The sequence below is a fragment of the Parasteatoda tepidariorum genome, chromosome 2, assembly GCF_043381705.1.
Source record: "Parasteatoda tepidariorum isolate YZ-2023 chromosome 2, CAS_Ptep_4.0, whole genome shotgun sequence".
In the NCBI taxonomy this organism is placed as follows: Eukaryota; Metazoa; Arthropoda; class Arachnida; order Araneae; family Theridiidae; genus Parasteatoda; species Parasteatoda tepidariorum.
Genome location: NC_092205.1, coordinates 60,743,535 through 60,751,277, shown reverse-complemented (window position 1 = coordinate 60,751,277; position 7,743 = coordinate 60,743,535). Strand labels below are relative to the sequence as shown.

The 7,743-nt window shown below is 26.2% G+C and overlaps 1 protein-coding gene across 1 annotated transcript in view; it reads right to left on the bottom strand.

Annotated features, from left to right (window-relative positions):
- The window catches only part of LOC107436079 (cell adhesion molecule 2-like), a 70,548-nt gene extending 63,237 nt beyond the window's left edge, over nt 1–7,311 (bottom strand). Inside the window, exon 1 of the mRNA XM_071177650.1 lies at nt 7,153–7,311. The gene's annotated coding sequence lies outside the window, so the exon portion shown is untranslated. The remainder of the gene's footprint in view (nt 1–7,152) is intronic.
- Nucleotides 7,312–7,743: the final 432 nt, after the last annotated feature.

Genomic DNA, 7,743 nt, shown 5'->3' with positions numbered 1-7,743 from the left:
TTTTTTTTTTTTTTTGCACAAAAGTATGGAGTATGGAAAAGTTAAGAGTATGGAAAGCAGTAAGAAAGGCAAATGATAAAAATTAAAGATTATAGTCGAAATATATTTGACTTACGATATGCAGAATTTAACTAATTTACCATTCTTTTGCTTGGCAACGAAAAGCCTTTAAAATTTTAATTTAGTGACTCAGAGAGTATATTTTTTTATTAGAAACCTTGAGTTAAGATTTTTAAACATTAGTTTTTTAGAGAGTATTTGCTTTTTCATTTGAAACCTTAGTTAAGATTTTTCTTTAAAAAAATTAAATTTTTAAGTAACAACATTATATTATTATTAGTGATATAATTATTTGTAAAGGTTAAACTTATTCTATACTAAAATTTGAAATATTAAACTTTGACTCTACTTAATATTCCATACTAAATAAAACTTTTTTATAAATGTTTTGTTTATCCAATTTTTTTTACCCTGTAAGATTATTACCTTTGTTTCACAAAAACTTTTAATTAGCTTAAAAAAAAAATTAGAATCTTATGCTAAATATTTATTGCTTAAGCAATAGAGACCATTAAAAATAAAATTATAAATGCTCTTAAAGTTATGATTTTAGGAATTTAGACACTTAGGGGGGGGGAGATTGTATTTTTATTATTTAGAATAAAAATAAAATTAGGTAAATGATTCAAATTATAAACTTTGTTTGCATGAAAATATTAAAAAAGAGTGCTCATAATTTGTGGTTTCAGGAATGTTAAGAAAATCATGACTATTCAGAAGGTGGGAGGTTAAGGAGTAAACTATTTTATTAGGGGTTGGGAACAAATTCATGAGGAGAATAGGACAATTATAGCTTTTAATATTCTAAATTGAGTAAAAATTTCAGAATATAAGCAAAATATCAAAAATGGAACTAACTATAAAACCTAAAAATTATGATTTTGGGGAATGCTTAAGGAATATTAGAATAATTGGGGGTCAGGTGGTAGTATTTTCCTTCTCTAGGGGTGCAAATAATTCTTTTACATAGAGATCCCGAAATAGTTTTCTTTCAAGTTTGAAACATCTATTAAGTATTATCTATTAATCAGAATTATCAAAATGTATTATCTAGAAATAATAATCATAACTTCTCTAAACTATAATTTAATCATTCTGCTGGATTTTTCTTCGCTGAATTATAAATAGAGATATGGTATTATAATGCTATAGTTATTATTCCCTTTATTATAGATTTCTTACTTTATACGGTCTTATTGTAGGTACAGAATATGAAGAAATTTTCTCGAATTTTAAAAAATACTATCAGATATATTCTACTATAAACCAAAAAAAAAAAGTATAAGGAAAAAAAGCCCTATTTCTCGTAAAGTTTCGTGTTTGGTGTCCCAAAAAGCAAATGCACAAAGAACTAAAAACTCCCACCAATTTTTCCTGGTAGCGTTCTTTTTTGAGCTCTATTGGCCGGACTTAAAAACACTTTCACGAAAAGTTTTGCCTTCAAAACGTTAAAATATCATCCTCAAAAATATAAATAGGTAAAATAAATTAAATAAAAGAAACTGATATTTTAACTATTATATATTTCTAAGAATCTTGAGAGCCTTTATAAAAAAAGTGAAAATTATGATTGATATATGAGAATTCGGTTTATTATATTCAATAACAGCACAAAATTTCGTAAACCTTGCTTAAGCATTTATGGAAAAATGGAACTTTTTATAAAAAAAAATATCGTCTTACGTTTTTTTTTTCGTTATAACTTTAAAAATATTTAACGAAATGAAACAAAATTTTTAGAACAATTTGAAATTAATTCAAGCATTTTTGTTTGAAAATTTGTAAAGAAAAAAAATTGATGAAAACTGCGCAATATATAAGAAATTAAAGTAGTTATACTCTTATACTGCACAAGAGCGGGAAAAATTAATTTTTCATTCCTTATTTTGTAATCAGTCGAATTTGACAACTAATAAAAAAAGCCTTCAATATTTAAAAAAGTTTCAAGCAATTTTCTAAATAGTTTTTGTAATTTTCCGGAAAAAAAAAGAAAAGAAAAAAAAAAACTCAAAATGATAAGGGGATTTCACACGTTTCATTTTGCACTATTAAACAATATTTATTATAAATGACACCGTCATTGTTGGAGATGATCCCCCATAAAAGTTTCTTTGCCATGTTTTTTTTCTTATACAGTCACATTTGGAGAATGAACGTTTTTTGTTCGGTATTATCCTTTGTTATTTAATTTCGTTTCATGATATAAAATAATACTTGCAGAAAACACCTTATCATTTCGCCTTTTCTTTTGAAAAGTGCAAAGCCTACTTAGGAAATTGTTGGAAACATTTTAAATTTTTAAGATATTCATATTATAAGATTCACAACATATAAAAGAAAAATTTTGAATTTTTTTCACGAAACCGCAGTATAGAGGAACTACTTGAATTACTTATATATTGCACAGATTTAAACGAATTAATTTTAAATTGTATAACAAAAAATTTGTAATTAATTTTAAATTGCTTTAAAAATCTTGCTCAATTTTATTGAATATTTTATAATAGCCAAAATAAATGTTTCAAGGTACAAAATTATTGCTACATTTTTTGGCATGGGGTGTTCAAAATTACGATTTTTCATTTGTAATTTATTGTCGGTCCCTCAAATCTCTAAAAGCTTTAAACTTCATTGATATGCATGAGAAATCGCATGAAGTTACAAAATGATTAAGTATTTCTTGAGAAATATGTAAAAATGCATTAGTATAGACGTGTTTCCATAGTTCTGTCCCCCCTTGCATTAATATTTTTTAACATTGCAATAATTCTATAACCACTATACATAGCTGGGAGACTTTCTTGTTTTTTCTCCTCGTGTTACGTAATTGCTAGTTAGTTTTAATTGAAAAATATCCTGAAAAGGAAATTGTCTCAAAAAATTGACTTGACTAGTTGTATTGTCCTTAAAATGGATAGAATATAAAAGTAAATGTAACTGTCTATTTCTTTTCCTTGGAATTGTTTTTTTTAATCAACAGTGAGAGCGTAAATTAAATTGAACAAAAAGTGTTTGAGACATCATTTTGTGATGAAAAATAAAACCCCCCAAAAAAAATCGAGGGGTAGCTATAGAACGAGTAAAACCTTAAAAAATAAGGATGCATTGACAGTTATTTTTCCTAGGCAAACTGCATTCGCTAGAAAGTTTATCTTATGTGATAATTATATGAAAAATTCAAGTTCAATTGCTGTTGGGCAAAACTAAGTTTTATTCGTAGTATTTATCTTTATATAAAGAATATGGAGGTTTGTTAATTTTACTCCAAAAAATACTCGCTGAAAATAATTTATTCTATTATTTATTTTTATCGATTGGAATGCCGGCCAGCCTGTGTAGGGGGCAGGGAACTGTCCTTGCATTAGAAAAGTCCTGGGTTCAAATCCTGGGCAAGACATGGATGTTTCTTTATCTCTCTGTGTGTTCTATGTCCTTTCTCCTTTGTGTGTGAATGTGACCAGCCCTATAAACGGGTTGTGGTTGTGTGAATGGCGCGGCAGAAATCGAATTTCTGGCCATAGATTGCGTCACTGAAAAGCAGGAACAATCGCCCCCCCCCCTATTGCCTAAACAGGCGTGCGACTAAAAAAAAAATCGATTGGAATTTTCTAAGAAGAATAAATAAGAAGGCAAACGTAATTTTAAAAAATAAGAAGGCAGACATAATTTTATTACGAATAAAAATGGAATAAAAAGTATAAAATTCAATTATCAAATTGTTTATCAATGATATTTCTCTTGCATTAATGACTTTTCTCTAGATAAACGAAGAAAACAACAAGGCATTGTTTGGATTTAGAATAAGAAGCGAATAAAAAAGGGCGAATCCTTCCAGTTGTTTATTTGGGCCAGAAACATTTCATTTCTTTGCGTTTTATTCGGAATGTCATTATCAAGTTCATTCTTCCTGAATGAAATATAATTTGTTGAATGAATTATAAAGAGCTTTGAGACAACATTCAGAATAAATATGGAACTAGTTCTATTCGTTATGATTAAGACTTAATAAGGCTTTAAAATGCTATTACCAAATTGGCCATTACAAAAGTATTTTCGAAACATGATAATGATGTCAAAAGGGAAACTAATAACTCATTCAGAATATTCTGTGAGATATGGTAGACCAGCCATTTACAAAAGGAAAATGTCACGAAGAGTTGCAAAAGTATTGAAAATAGTCGCAAATTGTAGTCAAGTATGCAGTTATATTAAATATGCACGAAAATAAATATAAAATATTAATAATATCAATTAAAAATAATTAAAGCTATTATTTAGGTAAACTATTTCTGTCGGTAATTCTTTTAATGATAATTGACTTAAATGCTCACATCAGTATAATAGAATCAAAAATTAAAAAGATTACAATCCAAAAAAGAATATTCTTACACTAAATTTCTCCATTATCAAAGAAAAGTACGTTTCTCTAATATACGATATTTCATTTTCATCATTATTATATATTAAGCGTCTAATTGAAAGCAGCGTATGAATTCTTTACATTTATCAAAGAATTTCTAAAATATCTATAATCAGGAAAAAATTCCGGATCAAACTAAAGTTAAAAGTACCGCCACTCAAGATGCCTTAAAATCCATTTTCACCTTAAAATTTAACAGAACAAAAAATTTTATGCATCATAATTTTAACAGTACAATAATATTATTGAATGACTAATTAGTTCACAACTAATATCACAGAATGAGATTTTACTGTGAAAATTTTGCGGTATATATTTCAAGCATGATACAGCCAGGGTGCCATTATTATGAAAAGTATGCAGTTATGGAAGTATGCAGTTATATTAAATATGCAAGAAAATAAATATAAAATATTAATAATACTAATTAAAAGTAATTAAAGCTATTAGTTAGGCCAACTATGCCAGTAATTTTTTTTTAATGATAACTGACTTAAATGCTCACATTAATATAAAAGAATCAAAAATTAGAAAGATTATAATCCAAAGAGGAATTTTCTTACGCTAAAATTCTCCATTATCAAAGAAAAGTATGTTTCTCTAATATACGATATTTTCTTTTCCTCATTATTATATATTAAGCGTCTAATTGAAAGCAGCGTATGAATTCTTTACATTTATCAAAGAATTTCTAAAATATCTATTGTCATGAAAAAATCCCGTATCCAACTAAAGTAAAAAGTGCCGGCACTCAGGATGCCGGTACTTTTTACTTTACGGATGAAAATCCATTTTCTCTTTAAAATTTAACAGAACGTATCATAATTTTTACAGTAATATTTACTATAATATTATTGAATGACTAATTACTTAAATATCACAGAATGAGATTTTACTGTAAAAAATGACTTTGCGGAAAAAATTTCAAGCATGATACAGCCAGGGTACCATTATTTTTTACCATAATTTGATACGTATTTTTTACAGTGTAAAATATTTTATTATTTCATAGGTAAACAGCTGTTTTTAAAGACATAATAGACTTTTTCTTGTACGCATTGAATGTGATATCTAAATGATTTAATAATGCCTAAACTCTTTTAAAATTTATCAGAAGTTATAGTAGAATTTAAAGCTAATGATGTAAATAGTACCATTTGCCTCAAATATTCTTGTGTAAAGATGGAAGAATAAAGTATTTTATTTTAACTCTTTTAACGACCTAAAGTTGTGTTTAAAATCAAATTAATGTTTGAGAATTTCTTTACGTTGACAAAAATTAAACTTTTACGAACTATAAAAGTGTTTTCAAACTAAACAAAACTCAAAAGTATGCTGCGAAGTCGTTAATATGAAATTACTTCTGAGTATAATTAAGAATTTTTACACAGCCTTTATACTTAATTAAACATTTGAATAAAGTCTAAAGAGGAAAGTTTTATTTCAAAATGTGTTGCAGTTTTTCCTTTTTCATGAATAATTAAAAATTAAGGCAAAACTTGTTCTTAGTTTAAAAAAGTAAATTCAAAATAATTATAAACTTTTAAAGTACATAAAAGACCTTCTTTAAAAAGAAATTTATTTTAAATGATTTTTCGTTTTCAAAGAGAAAAATATTATCACGTCATAAATAAAATATTTCTTTTCAGAACCTCAAATCCAATTTGTTTACATAAAAATGTACATTATTTTTAAATCTTGTCCATGCTGTAGCTATATTTTAAATACGACAGTTCTTTTGGTCCAATTAAGAAAGTAATACCAAGTAGACATAAATACGAAATTAGACATAAAAATTATGTTTTTATAAAATTCAGTGGTTAGAAGATGCTTAATTAGAATACGTGTGCATTCAAAACACTCAATATTTCAATTCATGCATCAAAACATTTAAATCATGTCAGATTTCAAAAATCAAAAAAGGGAAATTTAAAATAATATTTTATGAAAAAGGTCACGTTTTGAATATTTTTTTTAAATAAATCATCAAATGCAATAATTTTTTGGCACCATTTTGGCAAAAGTAATCATTTACTGAACAATAAATGCATTGGATCACTAAAATAAGTAAATAAATGAAAAATCTATCTTTACAATTCATGTTTATGCTAGAATTTAAAAATTTTTGACCCTCAAAGGTAGGCCTTTCTTGTGCATTCTCGGAAGTAAAGCTTTAGAAATATCATGAAATCCATATGCTTGCTTAACTTTTAAGTGCGTGAAGTCACTATACCGTTATAAATTTCTCGGCAGATGATTTTAATTTTATGATTTTTATTGTAAAACGTCAATATTTCAATATAAAACATTCATGCTATATAAACATATAAATAAAAGTGCATGTTTAAACGTAACTGGCGCCTATACAACACTATAAACTAGATAAATGCAAAAAATAATAATGCTTAAAATGAAATGATATTCCTTATAAAACATAATAGTTTCGGTACGAAACATTTAAATTGACATTTTCAGTTAAAACAAATTTGTAATATATATGTATAAACTGACACTAAAGAAAGAGTTAATTTCAGTTCGTATATAATAATGATTCAACCATTTTAATTTAAATAGATATTTTACTAGAAATTTATTCCAAATTTAAAATACCTATATGATTAAAATGCATATTTACAATTAATAATGTTTGATTAAGTAATAAATTTACTTACCGGACATCAATTTATAAATTTAATGAAGAAATCAGTTTTTCATGTAATAATGTCCAAAATAGCATAAATAAAGTCCAAAAGTACTGGTCCTTATCGAGCTTTTGATGATTCCAGGAAATCTGTAAGCTTCAAAACGGCGAATGATCAGAAAGTCGTCTGGCAAACTATTTGAATCTTCGCTACATCAAAGCTCCAACTGTAGCGCTCTCTCGTGGAACTTTTTGACTCTTACAATGCGGAGGCAAAGGATTACAGATAAGCAAATAGTTTTGTTTATAAGTTAATTGTGTAAATTAGGTAAAAAATTAATCATTTAATTTTTTAAATAACTGTCATTTGTATTTAGTGTAATATAACACAAATAATCTCTAAACTATCAAATTGTGGCACTGCTTAATAATTAACATTTAAAAATTTAAATATTAAGTGATTTTCTACATTTGCAAAGTTAAAAAATATAGGTTTGGAATAAATAAAATCAGTTGAAACACAAAAAATTAATTAAATAAATAATACCAAGAAACTGAAGCAGTAAGACATTATCTGATTGAAAACTTCATGAGCTTCAAAAATATATAAAAATCAAATGAC